Source organism: Somniosus microcephalus, chromosome 29 (genome assembly GCF_052327205.1).
Source record: "Somniosus microcephalus isolate GS21.2 chromosome 29, FLI_Smic_1.0, whole genome shotgun sequence".
Classification (NCBI taxonomy): domain Eukaryota; kingdom Metazoa; phylum Chordata; class Chondrichthyes; order Squaliformes; family Somniosidae; genus Somniosus; species Somniosus microcephalus.
The window spans coordinates 6,007,667-6,018,662 of NC_141015.1; positions in this window are offsets into that span (position 1 = coordinate 6,007,667).

A 10,996-nucleotide genomic window follows, 5' to 3' on the forward strand; every position below is an offset into this window, starting at 1 on the left:
CGGGGTCCCCAGTTAAAATGGAGCCAGATACAGGATCAGCTCTGACCGTCATAAGTCGACGGGATTACGAGCTGCTATTTCCGCATATACCTTTGAAAGACACATCCATTATCTTGAAGACATATACAGGGCAGAAAGTATATCCCAGAGGGAAAATAAAGGTGCCTGTTGTATACAACGGCAAGGAAATACAGAAGTTGTATTTATACGTTCTGCAAGATGGTGGTCCACCGTTGTTGGGACATGAATGGATCAGGAAGATACGTTTAGACTGGCACTCCATTCAGGCACTGACGGTGAGCAGTAAGAAAAAAAATGATGATGACGTCATACCTGAACGATTAAAAGACATCTTGGCTAACGCCAAAGAAGTGTTTCAACAGGAACTAGGAACCTTGAAAGGCGTCACCGCCTCAATAAAAGTGGAAGACGCGGAAATTCCCAAGTTTTTTAAGGCAAGGTGCCATACGCAATTCGTCCAGCAGTCGAGGCAGAGCTGGAGAATTTGGAAAAAGCAGGCGTGTTATCCAAGGTAGATTGGAGCGAGTGGGCAACATCCATCATCCCGGTCATGAAGAAAACGTTGATTAATGATAAATCTGAAGAACAGAGAAAAATTCGCATCTGTGGGGACTTCAAGGTGACTTTAAACCCAGTCCTTCACACGATACAGTATCCTCTTCCAAGGATAGAAGATATTTTCGCCTCACTATCCGGAGGGAAACTTTTCACCAAAATTGACTTGGCACAGGCATATCTACAGATGGAGGTTGAGGAGGCCTCTAAAAAGTATCTCACGATAAACACACACAAAGGCGTGTACCAGTACAATCAACTGGTTTTCGGAGTAGCATCAGCTCCAGCTATCTGGCAAAGAGCTATGGAGCAAGTCATGCAAGGGATTCCGGGGACTCAATGCTACCTAGACGACATCCTTGTAACAGGAGAAAACGACAACGAGCACCTTGCCAATTTGGAGCAGGTGCTCACTAGGCTGAGAGAACGGGGCCTACGAGCAAATCGCCCCAAGTGCGAATTTTTCCTGAAACAAATATCATATTGTGGCCATATAATTAACGAAGAAGGGTTGCATAAGTCACCTGAAAAAATTGAAGTGGTCATAAAAGCCCCAGCACCTGAAAATGTCTCACAATTAAGGTCATTCCTGGGATTGATAAATTACTATCATAACTTTTTACCGAACTTGTCAACTGTTCTGCACCCTCTTAACGCACTGCTACAAACGGGAGTAATTTGGAAATGGAGCGAAGACTGTAAACGTGCCTTCCATAAATGCAAATGCTTGATCACGTCCAAGGAAGTGTTGGCTCATTACAACCCATCACTGCCAATCAGACTGGCGTGCGATGCATCCTCTTACGGCGTAGGAGCGGTATTATCGCATAGATTCCCTGATGGCTCGGAGCGGCCGATAGCTTTTGCGTCATGCTCATTGAACTCAGATGAGCGTAACTATGCCCAGATCAACAGGGAAGCACTTAGCCTGGTGTGGGGAGTGAAGAAATTCAACCATTACCTACACGGACAAAAATTTACCTTGTTGACTGACCATCGACCCCTCGTCTCCATATTCAACCCTAAAAAGGGCGTTCCCATTATGACAGCGCAAAGGCTACAGAGGTGGTCCCTTTTCCTAGGGGCACACCAATATGACATAGAATACAAAGGATCAAAACAGCATGGGAATGCTGACGGTTTATCGCGCCTACCGTTGCCAACGGTAGAAGAGGCACCTACAGTGGACCCAGTGGAGATGTTCCACTCAACCATAGTAGAATGTCTACCAGTAACAAATTCTACCATTGAAAAGGAAACAAGAAATGACCCGACTCTCTCACGAGTCTACGATTTAACGGTGAAGGGCTGGCCAGCACATGGCGAACCACTGTTGCCAGCATTCTCGCAAAGAAGAGAACAGCTGTCAGTGTGCCGAGGAACCTTGATGTGTGGATCCAGAGTGGTGACTCCACTCAAACTCCATGATAAAGTGCTAAAGGAGCTTCACGAGGGGCATCTGGGTGGAGTGAAAATGAAGAACCTAGCCAGAGCGTTTGTGTGGTGGCCAGGTATCGATGGAGACATCGAAGAAATGACCAAGAGCTGTCTAGGATGCCAGAAGGTCCAAAACGCCCCACCACAAGCCCCTCTACATCCATGGGAGTGGCCCTCATCTCCATGGCAAAGGGTACATATCGACTTTGCTGGTCCATTTATGGACTCAATGTTCTTAATCGCGGTTGATGCACACTCCAAGTGGCCGGAGGTAATAAAGATGTCCTCCACCACCACGGAAAAAACCATCACAGTATTAAGGACCATATTTGCCAGGAATGGGCTGCCTGGACAGATCTGTTCTGATAATGGACCGCAATTTGTGTCCGAAGAATTCAGGAAGTTCTTAAAAAACAATGGGGTTAAGCGCTACACGTCCGCCCCATACCATCCCGCCACCAATGGATTAGCTGAAAGGTTTGTCCAGACCTTCAAGAAGGCCATAAAGGCCATGGGTAATGAAGACATAAATCTACAACATAAGGTAGATAACTTCTTGTTTGCATACAGGAATGCAACACATGTGGTTACAAACCAAACTCCTGCCATGATGTTTTTCAATAGAAGACTAAGATGCCGGCTGGATTTGATCAAGCCAAACATCAGAAGGGACGTAGAGAACCGGCAATTTCAAGGCATGAATGAAAAGCCAGCTAGAACCTTCCAGATAGGTCAACAAGTTTTGGCCCGGGACTACCGTACCGAGAAATGGTCGCCTGGAACTATTTGCACACGACTAGGACCGCTGATGTATACCGTGGACATTGGTGAAAGCATAATAAGGTGCCATGCTGACCAGATCATAGAGTCATCCGAAAAGGGACAACCTACACCACAACTCTATACACCTAATGATGAAGCAGAGATACCCATAGTATCTACTTCCGATCTGGTGATACTGGAACCAAATGAACCCGACACTGGCATTCAAGCCGAATCGACCTTGCGAAAAGAACCTACTACACCACCGAAAACTACTGCACCACTGAGGCGTTATCCGGACCGAGTCAGGAAGTCTCCAGAGAGACTGATGTATAATTGATTAACTGCAGCAAATGTGTAGATTATTGTTCTTGTAAACATGTTAATTAATGATTACTTAAAATGTTATGTACTAATTATCTAAAAGGGGAGGAATTGTAGTGTATGTACCTTTAAGAGCCCCAGTGTACTGTAATACCGGTAGTGACCACTCGGGTATATAAGCCTGTATAGCGTCTTGTATCTTTTAGTTCACCTCCAGACTTTGTTCAGTAAACACCTGTTAAACCAACTCCTGCATTCTGTGTCTCCATTAACACACGGATACAACATTTCCTGAAACCAGAATCTTTTAAATAAGGTCCTGTTACCATTAACAATCAGTAATATTCCAGCCTGTATACAGTCACTTCGATCACAAGTCGACCCGTCTCCTTCCATGTCAATCTCTGATCTTATTCCAGCTGATTTGGAGAATCTCATGTGTTGGGGTCCGAGTTGTGATGCGGGGTATCACTGCCAGTGTCAGAGTCTCACAGAGACTCTCACCCTGAACCTGTGAACTTACAATCACCATGAACTGAGCCTGGAGCTGAACACCCCCCAGTTAGAGTGAGTCTCGGCCCGGACATCCCATTCTCTGTGTTTTATTGCAGACACTGGGGGAGGGGTGGGTGCAGCGAATGTCAGCGAGTCACCAGGGAGCTGGGGTTCATTTGTAATGATTTCAATCGGGAATCGGAGCGTGGCCCCGGGACATGGATGATTTGATTCAGCGATCAGCTCTTTTTGGAAAGACGTGTGTGGCTCTGAAAAGAGCCTTTGGGTTCAGATGTTTACAAGTTGTCCTGTAGGAGTCTACGTACTCCTAGCAAAAAATACTGAACTCGGAGAGGTTCAACAGAAAAGGTTTAATTGTTGAGGCTCCATGTTGAACACAAAATGGCATCAGAGACTACACCAAGTCTGACTGCTTTTCATCAGTCCACAGCTTTGACTGCTCCTCCCCCACTCTGGGCTTAACTATGTTGCAGATCGAGTTTCTTAAAGGTGTGATCCTTTTTAAAGGCATGACACCTGATTTATAGTCTACGGACCGAAAAGCGGATTGTGTCCTTTCTGTGATCGGTACGCCACACAGCTCCCCCCAGAATCTGCTAGTAGGGAGTGTACGAACCGGCGTGGTGGCTTGATGGCACGGCCGGAACGGCTCTTGGCGGTTGGTGTCGGGAGCGGGGCGGTCGGACGCGTCGGGCTCTTAGGCGGTCTGCCCCGCGGTGGGGGTTGGCCCACTTGAACGGGTTCATCGGGCTCTAGGTGCACCAGCTTGAGCCAGTCAACCGACACCTTGTCAGTTCTGCCGCCCACTTTGAGGAGGAAGAACTTGTTCCCCGTCTGGAGTACCTTGTAGGGTCCATCGTATGGGGGCCATAGAGGTCCTCGGTGGGCGTCATGGCGCACGAAAACAAATTTGGCCATGTGCAGGCTAGGTGGTACGCGGGTTGCTGGTTCGCCGTGCCGACCGGTGGGTACCGGAGCGAACTGTTATGCTCGGTTGGAGAAAGTGCGGCGTTGCTGGTCAGCCGACCAGGGGGTCATGGCGGTGGGCAGGAACTCTCCAGGTACGCGCAGCGGCTGGCCGTACACGAGTTCCACCACCGAGGCTTGCAGGTCTTCCTTGACCGCAGAGCGTAGGCCAAGTAGCACCCACGGGAGGCGGTCGATCCAAGCCTCGTCCTCGAGGTTGGCGCAGAGGGACGCCTTCATGGACCTGTGGAATCGCTCGCACAGTCCATTGGCTTGGGGGTGGTAAGCCGTGGTGCGGTGAACGGCCACCCCAAGGTTTCGGACGATGGCGGCCCACAGATCAGAGGTGAACTGCGGGCCTCTATCCGATGTCATGTCGGAGGGGACGCCGAACCGAGCGACCCAGTTACCAATGAACGCCCTCGCGATGTCGGCGGTTGTGGTGGACGTCAGTGGAATGGTCTCGGGCCAGCGGGTGGTACGGTCCACGATTGTCAGCAGGTGCGTGTGACCTTGTGATGGCGGCAGGGGGCCGACAAGGTCGATGTGGACGTGGTCAATCCTTCTTTCTGGCACGGTGAACTCCTCGAGTGGGGCTTTGACGTGCTGGTGGATTTTTGCACGCTGGCAAGCTATGCAGGATCTGGACCAGATGCACACATCTTTGCGCAGGCCGCGCCAGACAAATCGGTTGACCACCAGTCTAATGGACGCGCGGGTGCCGGGGTGTGAGAGGCCGTGGACGATGTCGAACACTCGTTTTCGCCAGGACGCCAGGACAATGGGGCGGGGTTGCACCAAGGAGGTGTCGCATTTGACTGTGACGGCGGATGGGGAGCAGGCGACGTCGGTCAGTCGCAGCCCTGGGAGGGTTGTGGGCGCAGGGAGCAAATCGGGGTCGGTGCGTTGCTCCGCTGCCAGTTGAGCATAGTCCACTGCCAGGTGGGCGCCATGGATGGCGGGGCGGGATAGGCAGTGCCGGATGTCCGTGGTGAATTCGGACACTGTGGCGAGCTGGCGTTGTTGCCTCGCTGACCACGGGTCTGCAGATTTCGCCATCGCGAATGTCAGGGGTTTGTGGTCGACAAACGCGGTGAAGGGGCGGTCCTCCAGAAGAAAACTAAAATGGCGGACTGCCAGGTACAGTGCGAGGAGCTCGCGGTCAAAGGCACCGTATTTGGCCTCCGGGGGGCGCAGTTGGCGGCTGAAAAAGGCCAGCGGTTGCCAGGCCTCGTCGACCCACTGTTCGTACATGGCGCCGACCGCGTGGTCGGAGGCGTCCGTGGTGAGGGCCACCCTGGCATTGGGCTGTGGGTGAGCGAGCATGGTGGCATCGGCGAGCGCCTTTTTGGTCGAGTCGAAAGCGGTCAACATGTCCGCCGACCACTCGATCGCCATTCTGTCTTTCTTACCCCGGAGGGCTTCATATAGGGGCCGTATGAGGGAGGCCGCTCCGGGAATGAAGCGGTTGTAAAAGTTGATCATCCCCAAGAACTCCTGGAGGCCTTTGATGGTGGTAGGCCGGGGGAACTGCTGGACGGCTTGCACCTTGGCGGGCAGGGGAATGGCTCCGTCCTGTGTGATGTGGTGGCCGAGGAATTCGATCCTGCTGAGGCCAAATTGGCACTTGGCTGGGCTGATGACGAGCCCATGCTCACTGAGCCGCTGGAACAGGGTGCGGAGGTGCTTGATGTGTTCCTGCTTGGAGGAACTAGCTACCAGGATGTCATCCAGGTAGACAAAGAGGAACTTCAGGTCCCGGAGGACCGAGTCCATGAGACGCTGGAAGGCCTGGGCCGCGGTTTTGAGGCCCAAGGCCATTCGGAGGAACTCGAATAGTCCAAAAGGGGTGATTATGGCCATCTTGGGAACGTCCGTGGGGTGGACTGGTACCTGATGGTAACCACGCACTAGGTCGACTTTGGAGAATACTGAGCGGCCGGCCAGTCTAGCCGAGAAGTCTTGAATGTGCGGTTTGGGGTACCGATCCGGCGTGGTGGCATCGTTTAAGCGCTGGTAGTCCCCGCAGGGGCGCCATCCCCCGTCGGGATTGGTGAAGATGTGGAGTGGGGAGGCCCAGGGGCTGCTGGAGCGGCGGATGATGCCGAGCTGTTCCATTGTTGCGAACTTGGCCCGCGCGATCTCCAGCTTGGCCGGGTCCAACCTGCGGGTGTGGGCATACACCGCTGGGCCTGTGGTGGGGATGAAGTGTTCTACCCCGTGCTTAGCAACTTTCACGGAGAGGGTCGGTTTGGTGATGGCTGGGAACTCAGCCAGCAGTGCTGAGTAGTCGTCCGTTGAGCGGGCGCGGCACTGCCACGCCATTTCGGCTGGTTGGAGGGGTGTCATGGCGCCCGGGATAGGTGACATGGTGTTCATGTCCATGAGGTGGCAACGAGGCATGTCGACCAACAGGCCGTGGGCGCACAGGAAATCCGCACCAAGGAGCGGGGAGAGCACCTAGGCAGTGATAAACTCCCAGTGGCGGGGCGGCCTGCGAGGTCGATGGTGACGGTGCGGGTGCCGTACATCCAGATGTCGGTGCCGTTGGTGGCAGCCAGCGCAGGGCCACGGCCGCCTTGCTGGATCTCAAGGGCGGGCGCGAGGATGATGCTGCGCTGCGCGCCTGTGTCGCATAGGAAACGGCATCCGGAGGCGCTGTCCGTAACATACAGCAGCACACCTGCTTGCCCCACACCCATCGTGTAGGCCGGTGTGGGGGCGGTTGGAAACATGCAGGGATGGCTGCAGTGGCGTGCCCGTGTGCCGAACCGGGTATGGAAGTAGCAGTAGCCCTGGGTCGGAGGGCTTGGGGGACGTGGGGGCCTGGGGGGCCTCGTGGCCGAGCTGTGTGGCCGCATGATAGAGGGTGGAGCGCGCGCCGACACTGCGGAGGCCAGGTCGGGGGTGACGGCGTGGTTGGAGCCGGCAGACAGGAGCTTATCGGCTTCGTCGGCCAGGACCTCGAGGTCCGTGAGGCTGGACGCCACGATCGCCGGGCGGATGCTGGGAGGTAGTTGGCGGATAAAGAGCGTGTGGAAGAGGGAGCTGGGCGGTTTCTCGTCGGTCAGAGCAAGCATGTGTGAGAGCAAATCTGATGGCATGGAGTCACCGAGGCCCGGGATGTCGAGGAGGTGGCAGTTGCGCAAAAATTGGGAGGCTGTGAATTTTTTAAGGAGCGCGGCCTTGAGATGTGCGTACTTGCCTTCCTCTGGAAAGTCTTGTAGTGTTCTCCAGACTTTCGTGATTGTGGAGCTGCCCAGGGAGGAGAGGAGGTAGTCGTACAACGTTGCGTCGGCGGTGATGCCGCGGAGTCGGAATTGCGATTCGGCTTGAAGGAACCAGGTGGTGGCTAGGTTCTCCCAGAACTCCGGCAGCTTCACAGAAACTGCGTTTGTGTCAGCCATGGTTACGCTTAAGAGTCGTCCTGAGCATCGGGGTCACCAATGTAGGAGCTTACGTACTCCTAATAAAATATACTGAACTCGGAGAGGTTCAACAGAAAAGGTTTAATTGTTGAGGCTACATGTTGAACACAAAATCGCGTCAAAGGCTACACCAAGTCTGACTGCTTTTCATCAGTCCACAGCTTCGACTGCTCCTCCCCCGCTCTGGGCTTAACTATGTTGCAGATCAAGTTTCTTAAAGGTGTGATCCTTCTGAAAGGCATGACGCCTGATTTATAGTCTACGGACCGAAAGCGGATTGTGTCCTTTCTGTGATCGGTACGCCACAGTCCTTTTTATTTTCTTTTGCTCGCTGCTTTCTGAGACTTTGCTGATTTGTGCTTGGCCTTCGGTTTTTCCACCTTCTTGGCTGCCTTCACCATTCCACCTGTGGCCTTCTTGGGGCTCTTGGGCTTCTTCACCGCCGCCTTCTTCCCAGCCGACGCTTTCGCTGTCTTTTTTGACCTTGGTGCCTTCTTGGTGATCGTTTTCTTGGCTGCCAGTTTCTTCACCTTCTTTCCCTCTTTCCACTGGGATTCCTTCTTAGTGAGCCTGAAGGAACCCACGGCTCCCGTGCCCTTTGTCTGCTCCAGGGCGCCGTTTCCCACTTTCCTCTTGATACTTAACCTGATCTGGGAACTTAACGTCAGCACATCGATGCCATTGGCAGCCAGAGCCTTCTTTATCGCGGCCAGCGATGTCCCCTTGCGATCGCTGCCACTCGACACAACCTTGAGGATCTGCTCGCCCAACGTGGGACCAACTGGCTTGTAGCGGGGAGCCACCTTCTTCTTCTTGCTTGAGCCTTGGTTTGAGCGGCGGTGGCAGGAGGAGTCGTTTCGGCGGCTGCAGTCTCAGCCATGTCCGCGACACTGTAGAAAATCTCTCTGACAGTCAGAGCTGGGTCAGAAATGAAATGAGAGGCGGTGGCACAGAGCAACTTAAAGGCAGTGAGCGGACGGGGCAGAGACATCCTGCTGTCAGCTCCTGGCCCCTCCAGCCTCTCTGTGTTTCTCTCTCCTCATTAACTCACTGATTCCAATTAAACTCGGGCACTCCATATTCCCAGACTGGCCTCATTCTGTCTCGAAGACCGGGATGTTTGCTGTCGAGAAAGTTTCATCAGAATTCAAGGCAGCAATTTCGATTTAAAGCTGTTTCATTGCTCCACTGATCGCGCTCTATCACCCGATCGCCGACATGTTCTCTGTTTTTCGGCTGAAATTTTAAATCAATTAAAACTTCACATTTAATTCCCACTTCAGGGCTGAGCAGGGGGTCAGGGCGATCCTATGACAGGGGAATCTTTGAATTTTACACAAGAGCGTCTCTGAAATCCGGCGATGAGAGCGGACACACAAACACAGCGACATTCGTCTAACCCGCCCGCCCATTTAACACACTCTCGCTGACACAATGTTCACTCTGCTCATTCACAGCACAATCTGTTCCCTGATTTACAGTTCACAGGACAGGTTTTCCTCTCCGCTCGGCCTGTGCTGCCGATTCTGGGGGTTAGTTGGAGTTTCCCAGCTCAGTCAGTGTTAAACACTCTGAGGCCGGCGCTCCTCACTGTGTCTGTTCCCCAGATTCAGGGGCAGGAGTCAATCACAGCTCTGGCTGTGTTCACCCATATCTGGTTTGAAGGTATTATATTGTTCGCATTCAGATATATGTTTGATTTATATGAAAATAGAAATGATGATCACACCGGCCCTCTAGCCTCTCTCTGTCTCTCTCCTCCGAAACTGAGGAACAGAACAGAGCAACTGTTGTCCGATGAATTCCATTCTCAACACACAGGGACAGCAACCAGAGAGAGAGAGGGACAGAGTGACTGTATCAGTCTTAAAGTTCGTACTCTGAGCCAGGCGGCCCATGCACTCTCTGTTAGTGAGATTTAGGAGCAGGAACGTGCCACAGTTTGGCTGTGTGGATCCTAGCCTGCTTTTAGATTATAGTATTATTCACAGAAATAGTAAGACATTCTGTTCACCACACATGCCTTGAACTCGTTTTCAATAGACCGAAAACTGAGAGTTTCAGCATCGATCCAGATATAACAGGCAGGGCTTGGGGATAGAGGGACTGGGGATTGATCCTGTGCACAAGGCACAGAGACAGACACAGGGGGTGACAGTCACACAGGCCCGGGAACATGTCTCGTATCTGTCAGCGACTCACCCAGCGGAGACAGGCAGAAACTGATTAAACTCCCCACTCACCAGCAGTTCAGTGTCAGAGCTTGACAGAGCCTGTTCCTCTCCATTGATCCATACAGTATTGGGGAAACAAATCGCTCTAAGGGACAGGATTCGAGTCGCTCTCACACTCACCGGCAGCCACTGACGTATGTCCAGTGTCACTTTCTCCTCTCCTAATATCTCCTTATCTGTCTCGGTGTCAATGTTTCTTTGATAACGCTCCTGTCAAGCTCATTGGGACAATTTATTCCGTTAAAGGTGCTATATATATTCAAGTTGTTGTTGCTTTATTTAATTAGTGTGTCAGGAAGACAGGTCTGAGCATGCGTGATAAATAACGCCTGCTCCTCCCCTTCTCCCTGCACAGTGTTTAAACCGACAGGAAGGGCCCCTGCGAGTTCCCCTCCCCCAGCTCTGCCAGCGGGGGCTGTTTCCTCTGTGCTCAGCTGACGATCGCTGAACACATCAGGGAGCGGAGATATCATGGGCCCAAGTAAGGGAGCAAACAGCAGCCTCCTCACAGCAGCACATCGCCTTGGGACTGTGTCCACAGATGGGCTTTGAGTCATGGTAAGTTAAGCGGCAACCGGGGTCTCTTTGTAAGAGGCGGATTGGAGCGGGAACTATTTCCGGAACATGGAGTGAGTGGAGGAAGGGAGAGGCCATTCTCGGGCTGTGTGTGTACAGTGTAAGGTAATATAGAATGTAAATCACCTCGCTCTTTCAAATCATTGCTGCTTTATTCCCCCAAATCAGTTGTGAATG